The sequence below is a fragment of the Labrus bergylta genome, chromosome 11, assembly GCF_963930695.1.
Source record: "Labrus bergylta chromosome 11, fLabBer1.1, whole genome shotgun sequence".
Lineage (NCBI taxonomy): Eukaryota > Metazoa > Chordata > Actinopteri > Labriformes > Labridae > Labrus > Labrus bergylta.
In genome coordinates, this window is record NC_089205.1 from 10,181,954 (window position 1) to 10,194,807 (window position 12,854).

At 44.7% G+C, this 12,854-nt stretch overlaps 1 protein-coding gene across 4 annotated transcripts in view; it reads left to right on the forward strand.

Annotated features, from left to right (window-relative positions):
- The first annotated feature begins 11,441 nt into the window (after positions 1-11,441).
- The window catches only part of LOC109986287 (endothelin-converting enzyme-like 1), a 40,590-nt gene continuing 39,177 nt past the window's right edge, over positions 11,442-12,854 (forward strand). For 3 of the 4 annotated variants that reach the window (XM_065960792.1, XM_065960791.1, XM_065960790.1), the window contains exon 1: positions 11,442-11,602. The gene's annotated coding sequence lies outside the window, so the exon portion shown is untranslated. The remainder of the gene's footprint in view (positions 11,603-12,854) is intronic. The other variant, XM_020636891.3, reaches the window with a different exon arrangement.

Below are 12,854 nucleotides of genomic sequence, written 5' to 3' on the forward strand. Positions count from 1 at the left end.
GGACCAGAATCTAAAGTTAGAAGGAGGACATACTGACTGCTGCATTGTTGTCAGAGAAGCCAGCACTTCAACATAGCATGTTTCCTTAATGTCTGATCATAGAGTAAGGTCACTTTATCATCTCACTCACTACACATTCTGTCTTTTTTTTTTTTAAGATTTTTTTTTTGGCCTTTTGTGCTTTTATTGGAGAGATAGGACAGTGGATAGAGTCGGAAATCAGGGAGAGAGAGAGAGTTGGGAATGACATGTAGGAAAGAAGCCACATGTCGGACTCGAACCCGGGCCGCCCACTTGAGGGACTACAGCCTCCATACATGGGGCACGCGCACTAACCACTGTGCCACCAGCGCCCCACTGGTTGGACATTTAATGTATATTTATACACATATGTACTACCTCTCCTGTATTTAAATTTATTATAAATAACTTTGAGTAACTAACAGCCTCTTTCTCTGAGCTGCAGATTTGTGACTGTGCTGCGGATTGGACAAGGTGTCGGGGGATGCGGGGCAGAGCAGGTTAAGCCCTCGCTCTGGTTCCTCTACGGGTCCCAGCGGGCTCTTTAAGAAGCTCTCGGCCTACCCAACCCTGAGCCACAGAGGAACACGTGCACACACACACACACACACACACACACACACACACACACACACACATGCTCAGGGTGCTGATAAGGAGCTACTTAAGGGTACTTGAGCTCTTCCCGCTTGAACACTTGTTTATAGGCTGTAAGCACACCTCGTCCTGCAGCTGTGCTCACTGTGTATTCTTCTGAACAAACAAAAGGAGCGCGGGAGGAAACCGAGAAGAGTAAATAAATACACACATGAGTGAATCTAATCCACACATACTCTCACAGGTTTTTCTGGGAGAGAAATTTCTTCCCTGCCAGAGCTCTTACCTCCTTAATGAGACTGTGAGCAGCGATCTGCTGGGGCTTTTGTCAGCGGGTGGCTGGAGTTCCACAGACAAATTAAAAGTCAATTATGTTTTCATTTCACGCTCCTTTATTGGGCCTGATGATAAAAAATCTGTCAGAGTGAGTCAGGAGGGATGACGGAGAGAAAAGGAGAGAAAGGACGGTGTGAGGAGGCCGGAGAGAGGAGGCTGAGACCGACTCCGCCTCCCTCATGATGTTCTTCTAACCTGTATGTGCACGTGTGTGTGTGTGTGTGTGTGTGTGTGTGTGTGTGTGTGTGTGTGTGTGTGTGTGTGTGTGTGTGTGTGTGTGTGTGTGTGTGTGTGTGTGTGTGTGTGTGTGTGTGTGTGTGGGGGGGGGGGGGGGGGGGGATACTGCCAGATTGCAACCTGAACCTGCATGGAGATTACAATGCTGTGGAGTCCCACATTCTTTCTTTGATTCGTATATAAATGTAAAATCTGCATCTTTAGTTTCTCCATGTGCTGAGTGTTATTTATGATTTGCTTGGTTTGTATTATTTTCACACTTTTTTTAACTTGTATTCATCTGAACTGTCAGTTTTCAGGTTATTAAGATACATTTGCATTTATAGGACCGTGACTTCTTTTGGTGTCAGACTCCCACAATGCAACACTTTAACTCATGTTTGAAACCGGATGTTACAACTTGTCATCCACTACTGGCCGTCTCCTTTTTGGTCTTTTTTACACCTTTATTGGAAATGACGGCAGATAGAGCAGGACATTAGGGAGAGAGGTGCAGGGGGAGCTACAGGTTGCACTTGAAACTGGGCCACCCGCTTGGGGGACAGCAGCGCACCACAATAGCCATCATTTAACAATATTATCCGTGACTCATCAAAAACATATAACAAAGGTTTAGTCCATTTTTAAGTCATTTATTTTAGTGTAAACATTCAAGATTCTGTACGTTTATAATTTATGGTTTACATTTGGCTTTTCAAACAATTCACTGTTACTAGTTTTCACACTTTCCCAGTTAAAACATGAAACGTTAAATAGTTCAGCTATTTCCCCGTCTGTCTTCATCCTGATTAAAAACCCTCACCCCCTCACCCCCTCACCCCCTGATTAAAAACCCTCACCCCCTCACCCCCTCACCCCCTCACTCCCTCACCCCCTCACCCCCTCACCCCCTCACTCCCTCACCCCCTCACCCCCTCACCCCCTCACCCCCTCACCCCCTCACTCCCTCACCCCCTCACCCCCTCACTCCCTCACCCCCTCACTCCCTCACCCCCTCACCCTGTGGATGCAGTACGTCATGGTGTAGATCGGCCACTGGTTGGGAAACATGAGTGTACATTAAATTGATGACCTAAAGTAAATTAGCACACAAGCATACACACACTGTCTGCCGCGGGGCACGTGGGAATTGATGTCCTTTGAGGAAAAGTCATCACACACACACACACGCTCCTGTCACCCTGCAGTGCACTATCTGTGGTAATTGATTGATTGTACGAGGAAACACAACAGACACAATTAGTTCACCCTGGTCATCTCATTAGTAATTCCCCGAGGATCCTGGTGTCATGTTCGACAACCACTTCACACACACACACACACACAGATACACACACACACACACACACACTCCCTTCACCCCCATCTTTATTCCGCCACATTCCTCTTTCCAATCAAACTCAAGGTTCTGACTTTTGCCCTCCCCCCCTTTCTGTCACCCTCTACCCAATCCCACCTCCGGCCTTTCCATCAATCAATCACCTAATACTCTGTCACCCACACCTACCCATCCTTACATCCCGTCCCGCTGCTGTTGCTGTAACACTTTTAATTACAGCGAGTTAAAAATTACGAGCCCGGAACAGCGAGTGGCTGGCAGGTTGACTTTAATTGGCTGGCATTGTAATTCCGGACAGAGGGAAAGGGGGGGGGGGGGTTTGGGATTGGGTCACACTTGGGTGGCGGTGAGAGAAAAAAAGAGAGAGATTGACTTTCAGATGACCTCCTTAATCGATCGACAGCCGATAGTGAAGTAGAGCGCTGCATTTTTCCCGCCCTCATGTTTTCTAAACCAACACTCACAGAGTCACCCGGCTGGATATTAGTGATGATGATTTTAGCCTGCAACAAATCTGGTGGCGTTTTCCTCAATCTGTCATATATCAACACAACTAATCCCAAACCTCCATCCTACTGCTGAATGTTAGTTTAACTCTTTGTGTGCCAAGTTAAAGTCAAAACACTTTGGGCCTAATTCACTAAAGGAGTGCGCTTCTTTTGCCCCACTATACCTGCGAATGAATCGAAAAAATAGACAAAACACTCGCAGGAGGCTGAAAATCAGCCATGTCTAGAATCCTGTTTGCATGTCATCGACTTTGTAATGTACATATGAAGCAAAGGTCTTTGCAAGAATAAATGATGCACCATGATTTACGTTGCAGAGCAAACAGCATCTCTGTGCGCTGGTGCTGGTTGCACGTATTTAAAACGCACCACATCGGGTTAATTTGGGAAAAACTGCCTCCTTTCTATGCAAACAATAATCATTGCTAAGAAAAGTGCCTAACTCACAAACGGGGCGCTAACAGCCACGCACAGTAAGGGTGATTAAAAGAGCATCTGCAGAGAGTTGGTGGTTACTGCGCCACAGTTTATCCAACAGGTGAACTCTACTCTAAATAAGAACTTATGTGTTCTACATGTCAGCATTAGATTGATTTGGTTTATACTTATAAACTTATAAATATCCACTACTGAAGTTGATTCATGCCACATTATTTGCTGATGTCCGTCATTAGGGCCAATATCATCAGTGCATTCTTATTCTTTGGATGTTTCAACAAGTCATCCACTACAAGTCGTCTCTTTTTTGGCCTTTTTACGCCTTTATTGGAAAAGACAGTGGATAGAGCAGGAGAGGGAGAGAGGTGCAGGGGGAGCTACAGGTCAGACTTGAACCCAGGCCACCCTCTCGGGGGACAACAGAATCCATACATGGGGGTTAGGTCACCAGCGCCCCCCATCATTTACCAATATTATCCATGACTCTTTGAGGATGTTGTTGATTTAACCCTCGTTGTGTGAGAGAGAACAATATTTATGTCTCTACATTATTCTAATGGTAACAATGTTTTGTACACATGTATTTCAATGGATGTGGCTGCAGATAAAGCCGAGGAAACATCACACAGTCACTTCAGGGATTATTTCTGCAGTTCTCCTAGCGGCTTGGAGCAAGTGTCACTATTCATATTTCTTTCTTGTGTTTACTGGTTCCTCTCACGGTGGTCTGCTTTCCCTTTTTGATTCAATAAACCAGAAAAGGAAAAGCAACACACACAAGCCTCTTCCCCCAGCCATGAATTCATAATGATTTGAAATGATTTATAGCTCCACCCTCCCTCATGTGGACGGACCACTCTGTTATATTAAAATGGAGCGCACCCCTCCACCACCGCCTTAAGTAGCGTGGTTAGCCAGCCTAAACAAGCAGCAGAGCTCTTCCAGTTTCAGTGCATCTTGGACTATCTGCAGGATAGGATGACCACTTCGCTCCAGCTTGTCCTCTGCTGACTCCGCCCACCTAATCATACAGATATATTTGCGTCCTTTGCAGCAAATGTGCATTAAGATGTAGGTCGCTGCGGGGCTAAGTGAATGTGTGTGCGCAGATGGTGACAGTGACAGAGATGTGAGCTGCGATGGCACCTGACCAAGGGATCCATATAGCAATGACATCACCATCCAAAGAAGTAAGAGAAGGGGGGGGGGGGGGGGGTTAGAGAACTATGAGCTCAGAATATCAATGGGGAAGGACAGCTCTAAGCACTCCTGGCACTGAAACTCCAACCCTCTCCTCCCTCCCAACCTCCCATCCCTCCATGTCTATAACTCCTCTATCAGCGGCCTTTTATCACGGGGCTCTGACACCTGTCCTTTTCCCACCCCTACCTCATGTTCAAGCTAATTCAAGTTGCCGGCTGCCTCTTGAGTCTGTGCTTTTTTCCGATCACTGCGGTGCCACTTTGCCCTTCAGCTCCAACCGTTCTCTCTTTTTTAAAGTGTTGTCTTCATTATGTTCTTTAGGCCGACAGAAATCACACCAACATTGGAAGAACCAGTTTGAACTGGTAACACAATGATGATTTGATGAGTCTTTAGGGAATATTATATCTTATACTAACTCTTTAGGGGTGGTTATTTCAGACTTGGACCTTTTTTTCTTTTCAGAACCATATAAGGGCACCATGAATGATTATAAAAGCAGAATTGAATGTAAGCCAAGTGTTTATGTCATCTTTTTCCCCAATAAAATCAGGCGCAGGAACGTTTCTATCTGGACAAAGTTAACTTTTTAATGTGTCACTTTCCCATCTACCATCTATGGCAGAGTTTAGCCTCTCTGGTTGAAAGGAAGTCAGAAAAGTTAAATCCTTAAACTCTGTTTAGCAGCTGGAGCACAAACAAACAAATATGTGTGCGGGTGTAGCATCAACTTAGATAACTTACTGTAAATCCATCCAGTGAGGGTGTAGACCTGATCGATTATATCCAATCCTCACAATCAATCCAATCCAATCCATCCACCCACCCACCATCCATCCATTCATCCATCCATCCATCCATCCATCCATCCATTCATCCATCCATCCATCCAACCATCCATCAATCCATCCACCAACCATCCATGGAGTTGTGGTCAAGGTTCAAGGTTTCTTTATAACTACCTACAAAGCTAAATGTGATCCCCACTTTTAACAGTTTTATGATTAATTTTTTTCCTTCTTAAGATGATGAAGTGTTCTTCCTGCCGTCGTTTTTCTCCACTTCCTGTTTGTTGCTCTTCAGCTGTTTGTTCTGGTTTCACTGGAAGATGTGATTTCTTCAGAAACATTAAAATATCATTATTATGTTCATTATGATACCTTTGGTGTAATTACTGGTAAACAAATAAGACAGTGATGTGTGGCCTTTATTACTTCAACATTTTGTTCCTCCAACACAGGAGGGAGAAAAACAGAGCCTTCTTATTAAGAGCTACACTGAGCGCTGCGTTGTGTTGCATGCAGAGTCCAGGCGGACTCAGGCGGACTGAGGCGGACTGAGGCGGACTCAGGCGGACTGAGGCGGACTCAGGCGGACTGAGGTGAACTCAGGCAGCCAGTCTTCTGGAAGTGGACTCATTTGTTTATTGTTAATGCGCCTATATCTCAGAGTGACTGTGGAGCTGATTCACCGGCTGCATGTATTCTTTTGAGTGGCTTTCTGTGTTTCACTTCACTGTTTCTACCTTGTTGTTTTTTCGTCAGCCTCCCGTCCAACGCTTCCTCCCTCCTTCCCTCTTTCCCTCCTTCTCCTCCCTCTAAAGCCTCTCTCCATCCATCTTTCTGCTTCCAACCATATCTCTCCCCCTCCATGCCTCCCTCCCTTCCCCGGCCGTTTGAAGGAGAGCTCTTTGAGGGTCCGCTGACTTAATTACTGTAATGGGGTTTGTGACACTTGAGAGTAAAGAAGTAAAAAAAGATGGCGAGCAGGGACGGGGGAGGGGGCAAACGAAGGGACATTATTATTAGTTTTATAAAAAGGCCTTATTGGTCGGTGAGCAGAGCAGAAAGAACTCTGAGGCTCCAGCGAGAGACTTTGTGTTGCAGCAGTTTTTCATCAGTCCTTCTTTATTGTCAAAGTTTAATTGCATGTTCGTGCGTGAGAGCAGAATACGTGTGTAGCTTTGTTTATGTTTTTGCACATTTGCAGAGCAGTCTGCGGCGTTCAGAGGACTCTTTCAGAATGTGGTTAATTATACAATTATTGAACATTGCAGATGGGACTCATGGGAGATGTGCCTGCTTGCTGTTTGAGGTTCTTGTTTAGCAGCAGTTCTTAAACTCTGGTTCAAGGTTTTCCAGGGATCCTTGAGGGAAGAAGCAGGGTTTTTTAAATTCTAGTTTTCCAGTTTTAGTCAAAGTTGTGTGAACATTGAAAGTGTTGACTGTGGAGGAAACACACGCACACATATCCTTTCATTCATTTCATGTTCTGAGTAAGAAGTGTGACACCTCAGCTTGATTAAAGGAGTCGCTGTCTTTGACACGTCTTCCAGGAACACGTCGAGGTGCGCTGTGACAGGAAAATGAAGTTGACCTGCGTTGTCAGAAGCCTCACGAGCTGAGGCCTGGACTCCGATGAGACGAGGAAGAAAAGGCTTCACACGAGGAAGAAGACGACAGGAGGAAGAAAGCTACAGGCCCGAGGAGTGAGAGCCAAGTTTTTGTCCGTCTGCATTTTGGGTTCTTTAAATTAGAATCAGTCAGAGACATCTCAGACGTCTGGCACCGTACTCTGGCACGCACACACACACGGATATTTAGACGAGGCTCTATTCATTTTGAATTTAATTGAACCAGGAAGAAAATTTTACAAAATATTTGGTCTTTAAATGTGCAAACTTTCAGCACAAACAGCTTTTTGTAACCCATAATTACAAAATCGTTCAATGAATTCTCTGCAGAACATGAAAATAAAATAATCTTCCACTCGGCGTTGCTGCACATTAACACGCACACCAACGTTTCAGAGCACACAGTCCCTTTTTTAATCCCTCTTGCCATCAAAAAACATGAAGGTGGATCAGTACGCCTTATTTTAATGAAAGTAACTTTAGATGTTTGCTAGTCCCTCTCCTACTCTGAGAATCGGTGCCCCTAGCGCCCCGGGACCCGCATTAGTCAGCAGAACTGTCAATCACAGCGTTCGTTATGACCTCATAGCATCAATTAATAAAATATTAAGAAACTTATTAGTAATAAAAACCTGAACACAAATGATGATAACTTTCACAGCAGAATCTGGGTTGCAGTTTAATTTTAAAGTTTGACCCATGTATCATCTGTTCACATGGAGGAGGCGGGGCTTACGACCTATAGTGCAGCTGGCCAGCAGGGGGAGCTCTAAATATTTTAAGTTTCACATCTTGGGAGCGTGGATGTTATATGAATGTGCCATCTTATTCTTAATAGAGTCTATGTAACAAACACAAAACCACTTATACGATATGTATCTCTCTCTGCAACCTAGTGTTTAAAATGGGTACTGCAGTCTAAATTTAAAACATTGTAGGAGCTGTCTCCCCCCGCCCCCTCCTCTCTAGAGTCCATGTTCACACAGGTTGCCATGTGGTGGACACTGAAGCTTCAGTGTTTATCCAGCTCTGCATCGGTCTGTAAACCTTTCTGTGTTCTAACCTCTCTCCATTTTTCAAAAGCATCTCCAATATTGATCCTAGTTTGAGCACGTTTCTGCTCGTGGAGCTTATTAGAAACATGCAGAGGCTTTTTAGGTCGGGTACAATCACTTCTATCTGAACCAGTTCTCTTGCCCGCTTCCATCACTACAACACCTGTTGGTTTGACCTGATAACTGCTCTCATATCTGACAAACTGAGGGGCATCCAAAACGGCTGTGTGGGGGTGTCTTAAAACTGCCTACCTTCTCTGGTCCAAACAAATCCAGAGCATTCAAGACCAGAATCTAAAGTTAGAAGGAGGACATACTGGCTGCTGCATTGTTGTTAGAGGAGCCAGCACTTCAACATAGCATGTTTCCTTAATGTCTGATCATATAGTAAGGTCACTTTATCATCTCACTCACTACACATCTTACTGATTGGACCTTTGAGAGACTTTTTCATGCTCAGATAAATTGAATGTTTCAATAGTTATTTCTCTGCAATCTATTATTCATGTGCATGCAAACATTATGTTCAGAGCAGCTCCTTCAGGGTTCATCGAGACATATAAATCCAACCTAAATGATCAATGCTTTAAATCATATTTAATACAAACACAGGAGGCCGAGGCGACATCAGAGAGTTCATATATTTAATGTAATATTTATTTTTATATCCAATTACTATTAATGATGTATCGATGTAATAAAGCTGCACAAAGAAGTCTTCACTGAAACTAAACTTCCCACAAACTCTAAAGAACACACACACACACACACACACACACACACACTCAGACACACATCTATTTAACCCCTCCAGGGGCTGGGATCGGCCTATCATGCAGCTGAGGTAGGATGTCGGTGGGGGGGCGAGGAATATAAATGGTGCTCCCTCTTCTCCATTAGTCCGTCTGAGTGGAAGATGGAGGGGCGTTGGATGCTCAGGGTAGGGGGGTCAGGCTCAGGTTCTGGGCAGACAGGAGGAGAAACATCCCCCCGCTCCTTCCCTCTCCTCTTATCTAAGTTGTTGCACCTTTGAGGCGAGTCTCCTCCATCCATCTTCAATTTGGCTAAACCTGAGCGCTACCTGGAGGCTGCCTCTTTAATTCTATCACAGCGGCCCCCGAGGAGCGGATCACTGGTCATCCTGGATAATATATTCTGTGGAATCAGCACACTTTCACTGTATTCAATCTAAGTATTATCTCTATCTCTGACTGAACTTCTTTTGTGAGGAGTCGACTTCATCAGGGACCTCGATGAATCTCATGAACCAGGACAAAGAGGATATTTTTAGATGTGTGGAAATAGACCTGAAGCCTGCAGCTGCAATAGACTTTTTCGATTATTGTCAAGAGAAAGTGTTTGGGGAAGTTAGCACAGATGTCTGTTTACTGGCAGTGTTGTTATTTGTTCATGTGCTTGTGCATGAGAGCCAGACAGAGATGGAGAGTTTCCTCTCCTCCGCTCCTGTGGCAGCAGGTGTGTAAATAACAGCCTTATAATAATGAGGACGAATCAAAGGGCTGAGGGATCGTCTTCTTTTCGTCGAACTCCCACATTGATCCTGGCTCATCTGCTCATCATCGGTGTCCCCCAGGCTGCAGACTCGCTCCCTCCCCCTCCTCTCCGGTCTGCTGGGGGGCTCGTTATAATTCTGGGTCTGTAGGCTGCGAGTGTGGAGGCATAATTTCTTTTCTCCAAGTGTCCTGCCTCTGTGCGGGCTGACAGCTGAACCCAAATCCATTGCTTCACTGAGCCGGATTATAGGCCAGTGTATGTGGTCTGCCTCGTTTCAAATCACTGTTGTTACCTGTTAGCAGGACGAGCTCACGACCTACTGGGGAAAGGGGATAAAACGGCCCCGAGCTGAAGGGAAATTAGCCGAGGAAATATCATACAGAGGAATGAAACACTGAGTACAGAAGACATTCACAGGGAAATTTTTTAAAAAGAGGTCGAAACAGGGAGCCGGTCGTGGTGAAGTAATCTGTGATTGTGAACGTTCAACCTCATCTTCCCATGAGAGGAGATTCTGCTTCCACACTCTGGAGATCTGAACATGTAGTTGTTCTGTGCGTTGACATATTAGTGTGTTTTATTAGGCGGCCAGAGTTAGTGGCTGATGTAACGAGGATGGAGAGAAGCTGAAGAGAAGAGCAAGAGAGTCCAAACACGATGATGATCGGGGTAGATGAGGGAGTCAGATAAACTCAGAACTATCACCCAGCAGACCACAGTTATAGTCTCCTCTGAAACCTGAGGCAACCAAGCTGCAACTGAAGCAAATGTGGAAGTGTAAAGTCCTGCAATTCCTCGAGTGTCCACTAGATGCTGGCTGCAGAAGAACAGGAAGTCACATACACACCCATTCTAAAAATCCTGTTTTTACAGCAGAGATTAACATGTTTACAGCCTGGTTAAAAAAAACAAATAGGTCTGATTAGCTCATGTCTCGATCGACACACACTGTACGGGGGGTGAATGTTTTGATGACTCATCCGTTTTGATTTGATGAAGGATAAGAGTTATTCACTATTAGGCGTGTAGCTGACCTGACTGACAGGCAAATTATTTTTTAAAAGTGTGTTAAAGTGTTGGTATCGAGAAGTTGATATACATATGTGAACGCACTGAAGTCGGATGAAAGACTTCCCACCTCGGAAACTGTGACTGTGAGGAGCACCTGAACGCAGCATTACAGCCGTGTGGTGACGTATTTCTAACTGAAACGGACAGAACCAATCACATGACGGGAGGCGTTGGGGTGAATTTGATTGGATCGCTTTAAGCTTTTTAATTGGTCCAAAAAGAGTAAATGCCCCTGAGTGCAGGATGAGTCATCAGACGTAAAACAGGAAGAAGAAATACAGATATTTAGGTGTTAAAATGTTTTATTGAGATATATAAACATGATCGCTGGATTCAAACGGGAACGCGTTTGTAACTTTAAATGTTGAGCAGTAAACGTCTGTGGTCTGAATTAAATCTGTCAAACTCATCCAAGCTGAATTTATCTGCAGAAGTCTCAAATTTAACTCTTTCTTTGATCTGCAGTCAGAAAATAATTCACCCAGATCTGAAAAAAAAACTTTAGATTATAATCATGACGTCACTCACACGTTTTTTAATTATTCAAACAATAATACAAACAGCCAGTAGGCACACGGGTTCACATCTGCGTGTGTGGCTTACCTTCTTAATGAAGGACCCCCACCTCCCTCCTCTCCCCCCCTCCCCTCCTCCCTCCTCCTCCCTCCTCCTCCACCCTCCGTCCTCCATACATCGGAGGCTGTGAGCTGCAGCGGCGGCAGAACGCGGTGCGGACCCCGGCGTGTGCTGATCTCCGGAGAGGGACGGGGGGATAATCCGGAGTACTGGATCTGTCTTCTGTCTCCACGTACTCACAGATTAGAGCACTTTAACTCTCCCGTCGGGGATTTTTCTTGACTCTCCACAGGTAAGGTCTCCTTGCACAAGTTTATTGAATAACCGCTGTGGGGATACCCACACCTTCAATGCGCGCGTGAGCTTGCTCTTCCTCCAAACAGTGCGTACTCTGACGAGGGTATGACACAGCAGGCTGAGGGCTCGCGTTAATCCACCTTTATTATTTTTTAACAAGGAGCGAGATGAGAGGGAGAAACTGCAACAGATTAAGTTGGAAGTCACGTCTCAGCAGGCGACACGTTGATGAGAGGCGTTTTACGCACGTGGTCTGTCGGTGATTTTCTTCTTCACGGTGTCCATGGACGAGTCTGGAAGTTTTTATGGTCACAGATAAGATGCTTCTTTTTCAGACAGATGTAAGGACAGCGCAGACAGAAGAGAGAGAGAGATGCTGAGTGGATGTTCAGCCGGTCTGTCGGGCTGGAAATGAAAAACAGCAGTGTACTTTAGATTTGGTTCGTTTTATTTTGAGAGGACATTTATTTACGTTCTTAATGATGATGACTCGTCAGAGACCTCTTCATCTTCATCACCTTCATCATCATCATCATCACCTTACACGTTATTAAACGATGCCAGCAGGTTTCACATCGTGCAGCTCATTCTTAGTTTCTGCGCAAAGCTCAGTCCACGTCATGTTTACGAGTTTTCCCATCGCCCCAAAAGTTACAAAAAATGAATAATAATAATAATGAAGAAACTGTCTCTCTACTTGACCTCTGACCTCTGCTGTAAAGCTGTAGTCATCATTTAATTGGCTCTATGCACCGATAGTGAAGCTCTGTTCTGCCCTCTAATGAATCCAATTAATTAATTACTTTATTCTGAATATTATTTAATATAACTTTACTCTTTTTATATACACATAGTTTTACTTTAGCAGAGATCTAAACACTTAAAATGTCTTTATTCAAGTTAAAATAAAAACCATGAGCAGAGAGAAACCAGCTGGGTCTCTAACAAACTAAAATAATGATTTTACTGCAATTCAATAAAAACAGAGACATTAATCTGATCTTTATACAGGAAGTTAGGAAATCTAAAATTAAAGGGACGTGTGTGTGTGTGTGTGTGTGTGTGTGTGTGTGTGTGTGTGTGTGTGTGTGTGTGTGTGTGCGTGCGTGCGTGCGTGCCTGCATGCCTGCGTGCATGCGTGCGTGCGTGTGCTTATGTGTGTAGTGTGTCCAAAAGGTTGAAGTTCATCGCCCTTAATGAGGGCAGTAGTAGCTCAGTTTGCAGTGACTTGGTTTGGGAACTGGAGG